Here is a 15,379-nt window from a genome sequence, read left to right as displayed (position 1 = left end):
CAAATACCTGGGTATAGCACTTACTAGGGACATGAAATGGAACATAGGCTTAGTCATAAGCAAAGCAGGGGGCAGATTTCAATTTATTGCTAGTATACTAGGAAAAGTGTCATCTATCTACAAAAGAAAATTGCTTACAGTTCATTCGTTTGATCCATTCTACAACATTGCTTGAGTTTGTGAGACCTGTAACAAATAGGGACAAATGGGGGTACTAAACTTGTACAGAGAAGAGCAGCACAAATGGCCACAGCTTTGTCTGACACATGGGAAAGTGTCATTGAGATGTTGAAGAAACTGAATTGGCAGACACTTGAAGATAGACACAAACTATCAGGAGAAACCCTACTTACAAAGTTTTAGGAAATGCCTATAAATGAAGACTCTAGGAATATTCTACAACTCTCTATGCATCACTCCTGTAGGGATTGTGAAGACAATATTAGAGCAATTATAGCAAGCACAGAGGCGTTTAACACTTTTACTGCAGTGTAGAAATGGGAAAAACCAACCAGTTAAAATCAATACCTATATTTCAGTATTTGTTTGCTCTTGGTTATAACAGGTGTTTGTTATTTTTTGTTAGTAAATGAGTAAAAAAAACAACAAAATAGCAATTAGCCACAGCAGCACCACTAAAATTTTTCATTTTTACACAAACCATTTTTTTTTAAAGAAAGTAATTTTTATTTGCAAAATTTGCATTGGTTTGAGAGACTGTATTATTATAGAAAATGAGAAAAGCAGTCAGTATCTGCTTTAATAACAGTGCTGACAGAAATGAGTAGAATACACATGGCATAAGAATTGGTTCAGCATTGCTGAGACAACAATGTCTCTGTTGTTGTATGTAGTGACTTAAGGTATCTGTGCATGCACTGTACGCAAGAAAACCATATGGTTTTCTTTCAATAGCCATGTCAACAATATATATATAAATATTTTAGAAGTAAAGTAGACCACTCACTGAGTTAGCAAAAACTGAGGCCAGCAGGATTACAATGAGTGAAGGATCACCCCCATTCCATAATTCAGAAAAGTTGGTACTTTAGGAAAGTATCCAGATGGCCCAAGTAGTGAAACAGGCATTGACTCTAGCATGTTTTGGTCAGCAGCATTTAAAGATTTTTATTGTTCATTTCTCTGTATTGTGCTTTTTTGTTTAATTTCTTTTTGTTTTACATTAGTGCTAGAAGACCTACAAATTATCACTAGATGGCTGGTGAGATAAGGAGCCTAAACTTTACTCACCTGATTATAATGTGATCCATAGTGACAAAGGGATTTTATGATGTACTGCAAGCTGTAACACATTTTTTGCACTTCTCATCATACTTACCTCAGCTGAACCATGTATTGTGAGGTTTTATAATCCTCAATGTATGTTTTTTGTGAGAGACAGAGGATCACACTTAGGAAAAATGGCAAATGACAACTAGCAAACATCATCATTGTCTAAATCATCCTGACAACTTTTGCTACAAATGTGAGAAATTTAGTCCAAAATTAAAAAGGCATACAAACTATATTTTGATCATCCTATTGGTGACCAAGATAAATATTTTTCACCCCATATGGCCTGCATAACCTGTACTACAATTTTAATTGAATGACTGAAAAGAAAATGCTGAGCTTGCTGTTTGTTGTTCCAGTGGAGTGGGTGTGAGCCTAAAGACCACTTTTCAGACTGTTACTTCTGCCTCACAAACAAACACTTCAGGGCATTCAAGCTAAACTAGATATAAAATAAAGTATCCAAATGTATCTTCAGAATGTTGGCCTGTGCCCCAAGATGAATTGTGGCCCATACTGTCTGTAACTTGCAGGCCATGGTATCAGATCCAACTTCAAGTGAATCACAAGGTTCTCAACATATACAAGAGTACTGCCCTCCATTTCATGATACTTCACCTCAGCTCTTTGATTGAAAGGAAGTAAATAATTTTGTTCTCTGTCTAAACCTTTCAAAGCAGCAAGTTGAATGCTTGGGGATTGAGACTGTAACAATGGAAACTTCTAGCTCCAGGGACAACACATTACTGCTTTAGATCAAGAGGTAATTCCTTCTCAATATTTCCACATACAGAATTCAATGTGTGTTTGCAGAGCTGTCGGTGGTCTGATGATGCAGGTAGTGTACAACATAATCTTCAAGGGTAGCAATATTTATTGACCTGAGTCAAACCAATCTCAAAGCAGGATTACTGCATATGGGCAATACATTCCCTTTGGAGCCCTTGGATTATACAGTGGACAGGAAAGAAACTTCTGAAATCATGGCTTTGCTGCCAGAGCCAGTCACATTTAAAGACCATGATGGCAACTTTGCTGTGATTCAAAACATGTTGCAGTCCTTATCAGTTTACATGGTGGGTTCAAGAAATACTACTGTTTTTTCCGTACCAGTGAGAGAGCCATGACACCAAGAACCACTACACAATGAAGGAATGGCCTGTAAGAAAATGGTAAGTTACTGGGAAGGAAAATGTGAAAAATACACGTTTGTTGAGCCTAATAAAATATTTTGGAAGATTTTGGAGTCATAATTGATGAACATAGTGAAAACTTTCACCAAGACATCCATATAATGGAGCACTATTATCAAGGACCCTTTGCTGATGGGCAACTATTGCCATGCTCTCTTTAGGGATAATGACGTAATGCCATATGAAAAGAGCATCATAATCACATTTTTTGAGTAACAAAGAAGATTATATTAAAAAATATGATGTGAATTAATTTACAACTCCTATTGTCATTATGTCCAGAAATACATATCAAGCCTTTCTTTCTCATCAAGTACACTAAGTCTCCTCTGACCCTGGATTCTGGGTGACTTTTCTGAGCTGTACCCCTTTCCCTCAACTTCTTCAGTCCTCTTCCTTTACCCCTCTTCCTTCCCCTTTAACTCTTCTGCCAGAAGGAGCCACTGGCTCCAAAAGCTTGTAATAGTTAAATCCTTTGTGTGCATGTCTGTGTTCCCCTGCTGCCTCTTGGTGAGTAGATCTTTTATCTATCCATTTTTAAATTAAGTAGTATAGAATTATAAAATTATAAACATGTATTTCTTGTTCTGTAGTGGCACCACCATTTAAGATGGGAAAAGGTTAGCTTCAGTGTAATATTTATGAGCACACAAGTTACAGCCAGGCATGGGCCTGTTGAAAGTAAGTTACACCACCAGCAGTTGTGAAGTAGAATGGAGGCCACAGGGCTGTAGACTCGCTGAAAAGAGTAAATGCAGTAGTGTGCATGGCACAAGTTACAGGCAGAAGCGGCCCACTTGCCCAACACAGGTGTTATGAGTACATGACTCGGAGTGGCGCGTTAGCAAAACAGAGGCGCATAGCCGTGTATAAATAGACACCAATGCAGTAACAAGTCATTCAAGTGTGACAGCTCTCCTGGACCGTGGGGCATGGCTACACACGGCAACAGATAGGGTGCCAGCGTTCCAGTCCACGGCGGGTCACTAGTTCGACCATCTGAGGTCAACGTGGGGTCCCCAGCCAGCCAGCAGTGGGCCATGCCATGGCTCACTACTGCAGGCAGTCTTGTTGGCTCCCAACACACAGAGAAGGCATCCCAAGGCGAGGGCTGCAGATTCAGACACCAGATCACAGGTGCTTGTTGTCACTGCGATCTTGGCCACGCCAGCAAGGATGCACTCCATGGGCGCCTTGCGGCTTTGCGCGAGTGACCCTAGACAACAGGGATGGAGACATGTTGAGTCGACTGCCGGCACCTCCTGATGTCGACACAACTCACAGCTGTATGAGGCCAACACACAGCAGTGCACCACGTGGGCTGCTGAGGAAGCCATTCTGTGACAAGCTATTTTGCAGACAGTGAAGTGGTGTCCTCAGCATTGTGGGACCTGTTGACACAGACTGAGAGGAATGGGGATGCTGTAGCTGGAAATAATAAATCACTTGGGAAACTCGGACGAGTTTTAATATTGCACATCCTGACAGCCCATCCTCATCCAACATCTCCTCTACATTTAGTGTCAGAATAGTGGGTGTCATCTGTACAGTATAACATTCTTTATGAGTGTTGGGCGTTTTCTTTCTTTTTTTGATTGTATTTTGAGTATGGCTCCTGGCAGGCCATTTTAGATGTTTTGTGTAGGCATATTATAATTTTTTTTTTTTTTTGTTAGAGTTAGTGTCAGTGTGTTTGGGGCAGTAACATGTTGTTTTTCATGGCATTTGATTACTTTTGTATTGGTGTGTGATGATGCTGAGTATGATGATATGGAGCTGTAGGAAGCCAGGTTATTCTTGTACTTAAATGTTTTGTTTCAGAACTAACTTGGAACAAAAACAACACAATGGCAGAGCTGGGGACACAAGGTGTGTCAGAGCCAGAAGCAGTATGGATTTTGTTGGGAAAGATAGCACAATTGACAGCAGACAATATGCAGTTGAGAAATGAATTAGCATCTAGAAGTCAGTGGGAAACCACATTGGATCAGTTGTTTTTGCCTAGGGTGCTGCAGCAGGAGACTGATCCAGCTGCCGCAAGTTTGATTATTTCATTTTCTGGCAAGGCATCTGAGGATGAGGGTTCGTTTCTAGAGGACTTGGAAACTTCAGCTGTGATGAATGGCTGGTGTGATGAACAGTTGTTACATATAGCCAAGATTAGATTAACGGGTGTAGCAAAGATATATGTAACAACAATATAGTTGAGTACAATGACAAAGAGATGGGGGAGATGGTAGAGAAATTTGCAGACAGAATAAGAGAAATTAATGAGTACACTTACGAGTTGGGTCAAAGTGATAAAGTGAATGGTGTTCTGTTGCAGGAGGCTGAGTAAAGGGCAATTGATGTATTTTTGAGGGGTTACCAGTGCATATGTCATGGAAAGTGCGTGAAGGGACTCCAAAAGATTTGTATTTGGTCATTCAGCTGGCAATCCAATGTGAGGAAATAGTCATGGCAATGGGGGTACATGATAGACAAGCAGTGTTTACAGTTGGTATAAAATGTTACAAGGATGGTCGTACGGGACGTGCAGAGGCAATGTACCCAGTCACCAAGGAATAGAGGAAGGGGTGGAAATCAGCAGCATGGAGGATGGAGAAGTGGAGTTAGTAGAGGTGGACAATCATTAAATGGCAGAGGGGCCCAAGATCCACCTAAGGGAACTCCGGTTTAATTTCAATGCTACAAATACGTATGCAGAGGTGGACTGTTCAGTGGTAGGATCCATAGGAACTAAAAAGTTTAAGATTTGTTGGACACAGGGGTGCAAGTGTCAGTTTAAAGGGATGAAGGAAGTTAGACTCATGTCATTGTAGGTTGCGTGGAGTGGAGGATAAGGAGGTCACACCTTTGGGGTCAGTGACAGTTGACAAGTCCGATTTGATGCATGCATGGAGGTAGTACCACGGGTAAGTGAGGGCTACGACATGATCCTAGGAGTAGATTTCTTGCATCAACATCATGCCAAAATTGACCTTGGACAATGAACTGAGGAACTTGGTGGAATGATATTTCAGCTAGGGGAAACTGTTGTTGATGCAGAGCTGTCACGAGGGGTGTTCATGATGTAGAGCTGTCGCGAGGGGTGTATAGCATAATGAACAAACCAATTGAACCACACACATTAGCATTAAGGCTTAATTCACATGAGTGCATGTCTAGTAGCACTGGAAAGTTGCTTTGGGTAAGTGTAGAGTCAAATCTACCTGTGGGTATGGTATGTTTTGCTGAACCATTGGAGGATAACAAATTTTTCGATCCATTAGGTTGTTTTGTGAAACATAGTACTGTATGCATACAAGAGGGAAATGACGGGTGAGTAGTCCCCCTGAACGTCAATAATTTTAGAGCTGTAAATGCAAATTTGAGAGAAGGAGTTTTAGTAGCGAATTTGGATGTACCAGATGACGAAGACTGGTGTTCGGGAGGTAGGCGCAGCTATCAACCACTAACTGCCAATAGAACTGCATTTTGTAACAAAGTTAAGCATTTGAAAGAAGGGGAAAAAGAGCATATGGAAGAATTGTTGTGGGAATTTAAGGATTTGTTTTTCCCGCAAGGGTCGTTACCAGCAACTCTCTTAGTTCAACATAGGATATCAACAGGGAACAAAGCACCTGTTTACCATAAACCATACAGAATACCAAGGTATTTGCAGTCAATTGTGGAGGATTTCATTGATCAGCTTGCAGGTGGTATTATAGACCATAGTAATAGAGAGTGTGGCAGATATGATACGCAAATTGGGATGGAAGTCATTACAGCAAAGACGTTTTTCGTCATGGCGAGATCTATTTACGAAATTTCAGTCACCAACTTTCTCTTCCGAATGTGAAAATATTTTGTTGAGCCCAACCTACATAGGTAAGAATGATCATCAAAATAAAATAAGAGAAATCAGAGCTCGAACAGAAAGGTTTAGGTGTTTGTTTTTCCCGCGCACTATTAGGGAGTGGAATGGTAGAGAGATAGTATGATTGTAGCTCGATGAACCCTCTGCCAAGCACTTAAATGTGAATTGCAGAGTAGTCATGTAGATGTAGATGTAGAATAGTTGATGGGGAGCAGGCATTGTCATTGTAGCTAAAAAATCTATGGATGGAACTAAGAAATACAGGTTCTGTTGTGACTAGTGATGCCTCAAAAATAAGACAGTAATGGATGCATACTCCATTCCAAACATATCAGAGACTTTGGATCACTTAGGTCAGTGCCAATACTTTTCTATGATGTATTTGACAAGTGGTTATCATCAGTTAGAGGTGGCTCTAGAGGATCGCCCAAAAACTGCTTTCTTTACTCCTGGAGGCCATTACCAGTACGTTAGAATGCCATTCAGTTTGAAAAACTCGCCAATAATGTTTCAGAGGTTGCTAGACAGTGTGTTGAGGGGTTCAAAACTGTGGCAGTGTTTTGTCTATTTGGATGACATTATAGTATTTTCAAGCAGTGTGGAGCAGCATAGACACTGGTTAAGGGAGGTCTTTATGATGTTAAGAGCAGCTCATTTAACATTGAACCTGGAGAAATGTCATTTTGTATTGGAAGAAGTGAAATATTTAGGTCATACCATCATTAAGGATGGAGTGCGAACAGATCCAAGGTTGGTACAGGCTGTAAGGGATGTTCAGGACCCAAAAACAGTTAAGGAAGTGCAAGCATTCATCGGAATTGGCAATTTCTATCAAAAGTTTGTGAAGGGTTTTGCAGATTTAGCACAGCCATTGACATGATTGTTATCGAAGGGCGTGAAATTTGAGTGGGCAGAAGAATGTCAGAAAGCATTTGACAAACCGAAAGAAGTGATAACATCAAGTCCGGTTCTTGTGTTTTCAGATTTCGAAAAGAAATTTATTCTAGCATGCGATGCATCAAATCAAGCATTACGGTGTGTTCTTAGTCAGGAAATTGATGGGAATGAACATCCTGTAGCCTATGCATCTAAGCAGTTGAATACAGCAGAGAGGAATTACTCAACAACAGAGAGGGAGATGCTTAGCGTAATCTATGGAACCACGTATTTTAAATGTTATTTATATGGGAGAAGATTTTGGGTAGTGACAGATTATGTTGCATTGAAAGGTTGTTGGTGTTGAAGGATACGTCCAAAAGACTCACTAGGTGGCCTGAGAGGCTTAGTTAATTTGGCTGCAAGGTGGTGCACAAGCCTGGAAAGAAGCATTGTAATGCGGATGCACTGAGTAGAAAAGTGGCAAAAGTAGAAATCATAGGTTGTGACCTAGCAGTCTGGCAAGAATTACAGGATGCTGACAACAATTGTAAATTGAATCGGACACAGCCACAATTTAATATGTACAATGGTCTTCTGTGCAGGGAAATGAAGTTAGCGCCAAGGGTAGAAGCGCCAGAAAAAATGAGAGATGAGGTTTTAAAGGACGCACATGATCACGTGTTATCTGGTCATGGCAAGTGTAAAGCAAGGAATAGGAGAGTGGTGGAGAGGTAGGAAAGTGGATGTGGATCAGTATGTCAAGAATTGTAAACCATGTGCGCAGAGAGCAGATTAAAGTCGAAATGAATACAGCTACAACGACTGCCAGAAGCGACAGGTCCATTTCCTGTCTTGGGAATTGATGTCTTAGGACCTTTCAGTTGAACACTATCAGGGAACAGATTCATTCTAACAATAATAGACCTTTTTGGATGTATGTGGGGATGGCAGCTATGCCAAATCAACAGGCAACAATGGCCACGCAAGCATTACTAAAAAAACTGTATTTTGAAGTTTGGTGTACCGGACCAAGGGACCAACTTCATGTCAGATTTAATGAAGGAACTGCATAAACTGTTGAACATAAAGAAGTTGAGGATGAGCGCATTGCATCCACAGGTGAACGGAATGACAGAACGGGTACACAGAACAATCAGGAAGATGCCAAGTTTTTATGTGGATTCTCTTCACCATTGGTGGGACAAGTATTTGAAGTGTATTGTATGTGCATACAATGCAAAAGTCCATACCAATAGTGGTTTGTCTTCATATGAGGTAGTGTATGGGGGAAAAATGCTATCACCATTTTATTTAGTGGAGCTACAGGAAGGAAGGACTGGTGACTCTGTGCGTCAATTCGCGAGAACAATTTTGGATGTTTGGAAACAGGTATAAAAAGTGAATACAAAGGCTTTGGAAAGGAAGGAAGATGCAGTGCAGCAGAAAGGAAGTTAACCACATTATAGAGTAGGGAAATGGGTAATGCTACCCAGCCCCCATACGCCAAAAGGGAAAATGAAGTTCATTACGAGGTATCAAGGGCCATACCAAGTAATTGAAACCACATCCCCCTTAATGTTAAGCTTCAGCTGCCAACTATAACAATGATAGTACACATTGGGTGGTTGCGGCCAGTTAAGGGTTGTCTGGATGTGATTCCAGGCATGTCACAGGAAGGAAAGAGGAAGAAAGAGAGTGTGAAGAGAGGCGTTCAGTGCAGAGAAAACCAGGAAGATAGAGTACAGCATGATGTCCCGTATGCTGTGTGATCCAGAAAGTAGTAGAGTATTTGCAGTTTTTTGTTTTCTTGTTATGTATCATTGGGTTTGTGTAGATTAATTAGGCATTGTATTTTCATATCTTGTACGTGAATCCAAATATTGTGAGCCTGCTGGGAACAACATTCTTTTTGAAGATGGAGGAAGGGTGATGGTGATCACTGTCCTCAGGTCACTGGATAGGGGAGTGTTGAGCAACATTGTAGAAGTAAAAACTGAGGAGGTATTGCTGATCTCTGCAGCTGGTACGTCGAGATGATCTGGGAGGAATTACGAAGCTGCCATAGAGGCAAGGTAATGATATGTTCAGCAAGGGTGATAAGCACCAATCTGTCCACGTGCACACTGCAGTTATTTTCAGCCAGGAGGAAAGAAATAGACTGTCCAAGGGACATTGTGGAGCTAAGATTGAGCTGCAATGGGTCGGGATGCATCGGATCTTCTCCACCTATGAAAATTTGATAGTAGTAGCAAGTTGTTTTGATCAGGGAGTATTTGCAGAAGTGAAACATATAGAGCATGAGAGGAGTGGAATTTTAGCCAATGGAACAGCATGTAAGATAATAGGACCAACCTTTCATCTGCCAGGGTCAATGTCAGGAGTCAAGCAATTGAATGTTACACAACCACAGCTGTACTGGCCAGAAGCAACTTTAGAGTTTTTCCAAGGCAGAATCTGACCTTGTTAAATCAAACTCTGGAGTCAGGTCTGTTGAGATCCATAAACCAGTTCATTTCAGAGCAAGAAGGGTGCATATCAGCCGAACAGCTTGTGCAGCATATCACTCAATATAGGGAAAGGCAATGACAAGTAATGATTGTTTTGAGCACATCTGAGCCCAGTGTCATCGCAGCTGTAACTTTGTTGTGTTTTGTTTTCATTCTGACCAGGTGAAAAGCCAGTTCCAAGAGGGAACCAACAATAGTCCAAATCCCAGCGGATTGGATACAAACGGCATGAGATGGGTAGGTAAGGGGTTGATTGAGCATTAACTGGGTTGGTCATCCAGTAAGGAATTTTTACGTTTTGTCTCTGTCATGTGTTTTAAGAGGAGTAGACCACATCTAAGTTTTCTAATAGTAGTAATAAATATGCCATAAGTATATGCTGACCAAACAAGTTTAAGAGTAGTTAGAGGTCAACCCGGGAACTGGATCTTTCCAAAGGGGGGAATAATGTAGTGGCACCACCAATTAAGATGGGAAAAGGTTAGCTTTGGTGCCATATTTCTGAGTAGACAAGTTACAGCCAGGTGGGGGCCTGTTGACAGTAAGTTATTCTACCAGTGGTTGTGAAGTAGAATGGACGCCAAGGGGCCATAGACCCGCCAGAAAGAGTAAACACAGCAGTGTGCATGGCGCAAGTTACAGGTAGAAGGAGCCCACGTCGCCAATCCAGGTGTTATGAGTACATGACATGGAACAGCACCTTAGCAAAACAGAGGTGCACAGCCATGTATAAATAGGCACCGGTTCAGTAATAAGGCATTCAAGTGTTGCAACTCTCTTGGTCTGTGGAATGTGTCACACCACTAGCTAAACACAGCAGCAGGTCGGGCACCAGTGTTCCAGCCCATGGTGGGTCACTGGTTCGACCCTCTGAGGCCAGCGTGGGGTCCACAGCCTGCCAGTGGCAGGCCACACCATGGTTCGCTACTGCGGGCAGTGTTGTTGGCTCCCAACACACACCAGAGGCATCCCAAGGCGAGGGCCGCAGATTCGGACGCCAGATCACGGGTGCTTGTTGTCATCAAGATCTTAGCCACACCTGTGAGGAAGCATGCTGCGAGCACCTTGCCGCTTCCTGCAAGCAGTGCTAGACAGCAGGAACGGAGATCGCTGAGTCAACTGCCGATGTTTCCTGACATCGACACAACTCTGTGGCCATATGAGGCCGACACACGGCAGTGCACTGCACGGGTCACACAGACAGCAAAATGGTGTCCTCAGCATTGCAGAACCCGTTGACGCAGACCGAGAGGAATGGGGGTGCTGTAGATGTAAATAATAAATCACTTGAGAAATGCACACTAGTTTTAATACAGTGCATCCTGGCAGCCCATCCTCATCCAACATTCCATCTTCACTGCATTCACCAGCACTGTTTGTGAGTCTGCTACACATCTAGGAAATTTGATGTGATAGAGTAAAACTGATTTTACCAGTGAATTCAGCACCTCAATATTAGGAAAATCCATCCATTTGCAAATCAGATGCAGAAAAAAGTTTAGATTTGCTTTCTAATGTAATATTGTTGCAAGTGCAAAGCTATGCTGTTTGTTAGCTAGGGACTCAATATATGCATGGTAGCTCAAGCTTTCATTTAGATTTAATTCCAAGAATCTAACTGATGCTCACATTTTGTCTGTTTGGTTTAGAATTGTATCATGCTAGTCTTATATATGTTCAGATTTGACCTGTTTAACTAAAACCAAGTTTTTATGGTACTGAGGATACTTATCAATAATTTGGGAATTTTTTCTGCATCCTGAATTTTAGATAGCACACAAGTATCATCTGCGAACAGAATAGGTGGAGAGCTGATATACAGAGGTAAATCATTAAGATATCACAGAAATAGCACTGGCTCTAGTACGGAGACCCGTGGGACACCCTGGGATGATATTTTCCAGTTACAATAATAATTTGCCTCATTTAAAGTAGTGGAATCTCTTTGGTTTCTTTTGAACAAGTAGGATTTCAGCCATTGTTGGGGACTGCCCCTGTCACACTTGTCAAGTCTGTGTAAAAGCAAGGCATGCTTTACAGGATCAAATTATTTTGTAAGATTGTAGAAAATTCCTGCCACCTTATTTTTCTTGTCTAATGATGTACTTAATTCTTCAACAAGACTGTTTACTACATCTGTTTTTCCCTTGTTGCAAACCAAATCAAATTTTGATGATAATGAAATACTCTGTGATAAAGTTTTGGATTTGGGTAACAGTAACTTTTTTTAAATACACTCCTGGAAATTGAAATAAGAACACCGTGAATTCATTGTCCCAGGAAGGGGAAACTTTATTGACACATTCCTGGGGTCAGATACATCACATGATCACACCGACAGAACCACAGGCACATAGCCACAGGCAACAGAGCACGCACAATGTCGGCACTAGTACAGTGTATATCCACCTTTCGCAGCAATGCAGGCTGCTATTCTCCCATGGAGACGATCGTAGAGATGCTGGATGTAGTCCTGTGGAACGGCTTGCCATGCCATTTCCACCTGGCGCCTCAGTTGGACCAGCGTTCGTGCTGGACGTGCAGACCGCGTGAGACGACGCTTCATCCAGTCCCAAACATGCTCAATAGGGGACAGATCCGGAGATCTTGCTGGCCAGGGTAGTTGACTTACACCTTCTAGAGCACGTTGGGTGGCACGGGATACATGCGGACGTGCATTGTCCTGTTGGAACAGCAAGTTCCCTTGCCGGTCTAGGAATGGTAGAACGGTGGGTTCTATGACGGTTTGGATGTACCGTGCACTATTCAGTGTCCCCTCGACGATCACCAGAGGTGTACGGCCAGTGTAGGAGATTGCTCCCCACACCATGATGCTGGGTGTTGGCCCTGTGTGCCTCGGTCGTATGCAGTCCTGATTGTGGCGCTCACCTGCACGGCGCCAAACACGCATACGACCATCATTGGCACCAAGGCAGAAGTGACTCTCATCGCTGAAGACGACACGTCTCCATTCGTCCCTCCATTCACGCCTGTCGCGACACCACTGGAGGCGGGCTGCACGATGTTGGGGCGTGACGGCCTAACGGTGTGCGGGACCGTAGCCCAGCTTCATGGAGACTGTTGCGAATGGTCCTCGCCGACACCCCAGGAGCAACAGTGTCCCTAATTTGCTGGGAAGTGGCGGTTCGGTCCCCTACGGCACTGCGTAGGATCCTACGGTCTTGGCGTGCATCCGTGCGTCGCTGCGGTCCGGTCCCAGGTCGACGGGCACGTGCAACTTCCGCCGACCACTGGCGACAACATCGATGTACTGTGGAGACCTAACGCCTCACATGTTGAGCAATTTGGCGGTACGTCCACCCGGCCTCCCTCATGCCCACTATACGCCCTCGCTCAAAGTCCGTCAACTGCACATACGGTTTACGTCCACGCTGTCGCGGCATGCTACCAGTGTTAAAGACTGCGATGGAGCTCCGTATGCCACGGCAAACTGGCTGACACTGACGGCGGCGGTGCACAAATGCTGCGCAGCTAGCGCCATTCGACGGCCAACACGCCGGTTCCTGGTGTGTCCGCTATGCCTTGCGTGTGATCATTGCTTGTACAGCCCTCTCGCAGTGTCCGGAGCAAGTATGGTGGGTCAGACACACCGGTGTCAATGTGTTCTTTTTTCCATTTCCAGGAGTGTATTTTAATAAAACTGAGCGATATGGAATGGGATGATAATTTTCCATGACCTATATTGATCTGTTTTTGAGCACTGTTTTAACTTCAGCATTTTTCAGTGCCACTAGGATTAATTTCTTAACATAATAGTTGTGCAGCTATGTTGTGTAGTGTTTTACTAACTTTAGTCTGTATTTTCATCTGAATCTGCAGAATTTTTGTTTTTTAATGGTAAGATTGTATTTCTAGGTTTTTCACTGGAACCTTTTAAAATTTTGTATGGTCTTCAGTATTTTCATCAGGGCCAAGGGGATTACTTTTTTTGCTATAATATGTTACATAAATATAAGACTTTGCTACATTTATAAAGAATTCACTGAAACACTGAAGTTGGACTTACAATAGTACTGCATTCAAGGATAACTTTTAAGATTTCTTGTTTAGAGACTTTAACACATTCAGACTTAATGATTATCCACAAATCCTTTGTCTTATTTTTATGGTTTAAAATTATCTTGTTATTTGCCAATATTTTTGCAGCCTGGACAACTATTTTAAATATAATTTTACAAGAGACCCATCCCAGTCACATGAGAAGCACTTAGTTTCCATGGCTGAATGACTTGTTTATAATACATATTTAGATAAGTCAAAGTAGTCATGAAACCAGTACTGCTTTTGTATTTTAGTTCTATGGCTTCTGTCTTTCTCTTACAATGCAGATTTCTTTGCCCTGGGCGATACAGTTTATTACCCAAGGTTTTAAGTGGAAATATCTACTTTAAAATGTCTAGAAAACTATTCATGAATTCTTGAAAGTGTTCATTACTTGATATATAATGAGCAAAAGGCCATTTTCTTTCTTTTGGCTTGTTACTAAACATTAACAAGTTTTCTTTGGTAAACTTCCTTCTTATAAGGGTCTTCAGACCTGAAATCTTCCTGTCTGTCTATGGCAGCTCAATGAACAATACACAATGATGTGACATACCTAACTCTACATATAATTTACACATACCTTCATATATATAATTAGTTAAAACACTATCTATAAAGGTTACTAAATGACCATATTCTGTGGCAGAGTCAACAAAAGTTTGTGAATCTTGAACTTTAACTGCTTTCACTAGTGATATTGATGTTAAAATCAACAGAAATAACCGTTTTTTCTTTTTTTCTCTACAAAAATCTTCTAGCACACTCAAGCTTAGATAAGAGGAGTTTTTTGTTGTTGATCCCCCTTGGATTCTATATACTGACATTACTACATTTACTGGTAAATCAATTATTTCTGTTTGATAACTCTGAATAATAAAAATAACTGAAAAAATATCTGATTTCATAATTTGCATTACTGTTGTGGTCTTCAGTTTGAAGACGGTTTGATACAGGTCTCCACACTACTCTATCTTATGCAGTCCCTTCTACTGCAACTTACAGCCTTCTGAATCTGCTGACTGTATTCATCTCATGGTCTCTCTCTCTACAATATTTATCCCCTGCACTTCACTCAAAGAATAAATTAATGGTCCCTTGACGTCTCAGAATGAGTCCTATCAACCAATCCCTTTTTCTAGTAACATTGTGCCACAAGAGCAATGGACCTAGCCTTCGGTGGGGTGGCTTGTATGCCTCAGTGGTATAGATAGCCGTACTGTATGTACAACCACAATGGAAGGGCGTCTGTTGAGAGACCAGACAAAGATGTGGTTGCTGAAGAGGGGCAGCAGCCTTTTCAGTAGTTGTAGGGGCCACAGTCTGGATGGTTGACTGATGTGGCCTTGTAACATCAACCAAAACGGCCTTGCGTGTTGGTACTGCGAACAGCTGGAAGCAAGAGGAAACTACAGCCATAATTTTTCCTGAGGACATTAGGCTCTATTGTTTGGTTAAATGATGAGGTGTCCTCTTGGGTAAAATATTCTGGACATAAAATGGTCCCCCGATCAGATCTCTGGGCAGAGACTACTCAGGCGGATGTCATCATCAGAAGAAACAAAACTGGCATTCTATGGATCAGA

This window comes from Schistocerca gregaria, chromosome 4 (genome assembly GCF_023897955.1).
Source record: "Schistocerca gregaria isolate iqSchGreg1 chromosome 4, iqSchGreg1.2, whole genome shotgun sequence".
Taxonomy (NCBI): Eukaryota; Metazoa; Arthropoda; class Insecta; order Orthoptera; family Acrididae; genus Schistocerca; species Schistocerca gregaria.
The sequence above is the reverse complement of the archived record's forward strand: the minus strand, read 5'-3'. Positions refer to the sequence as shown.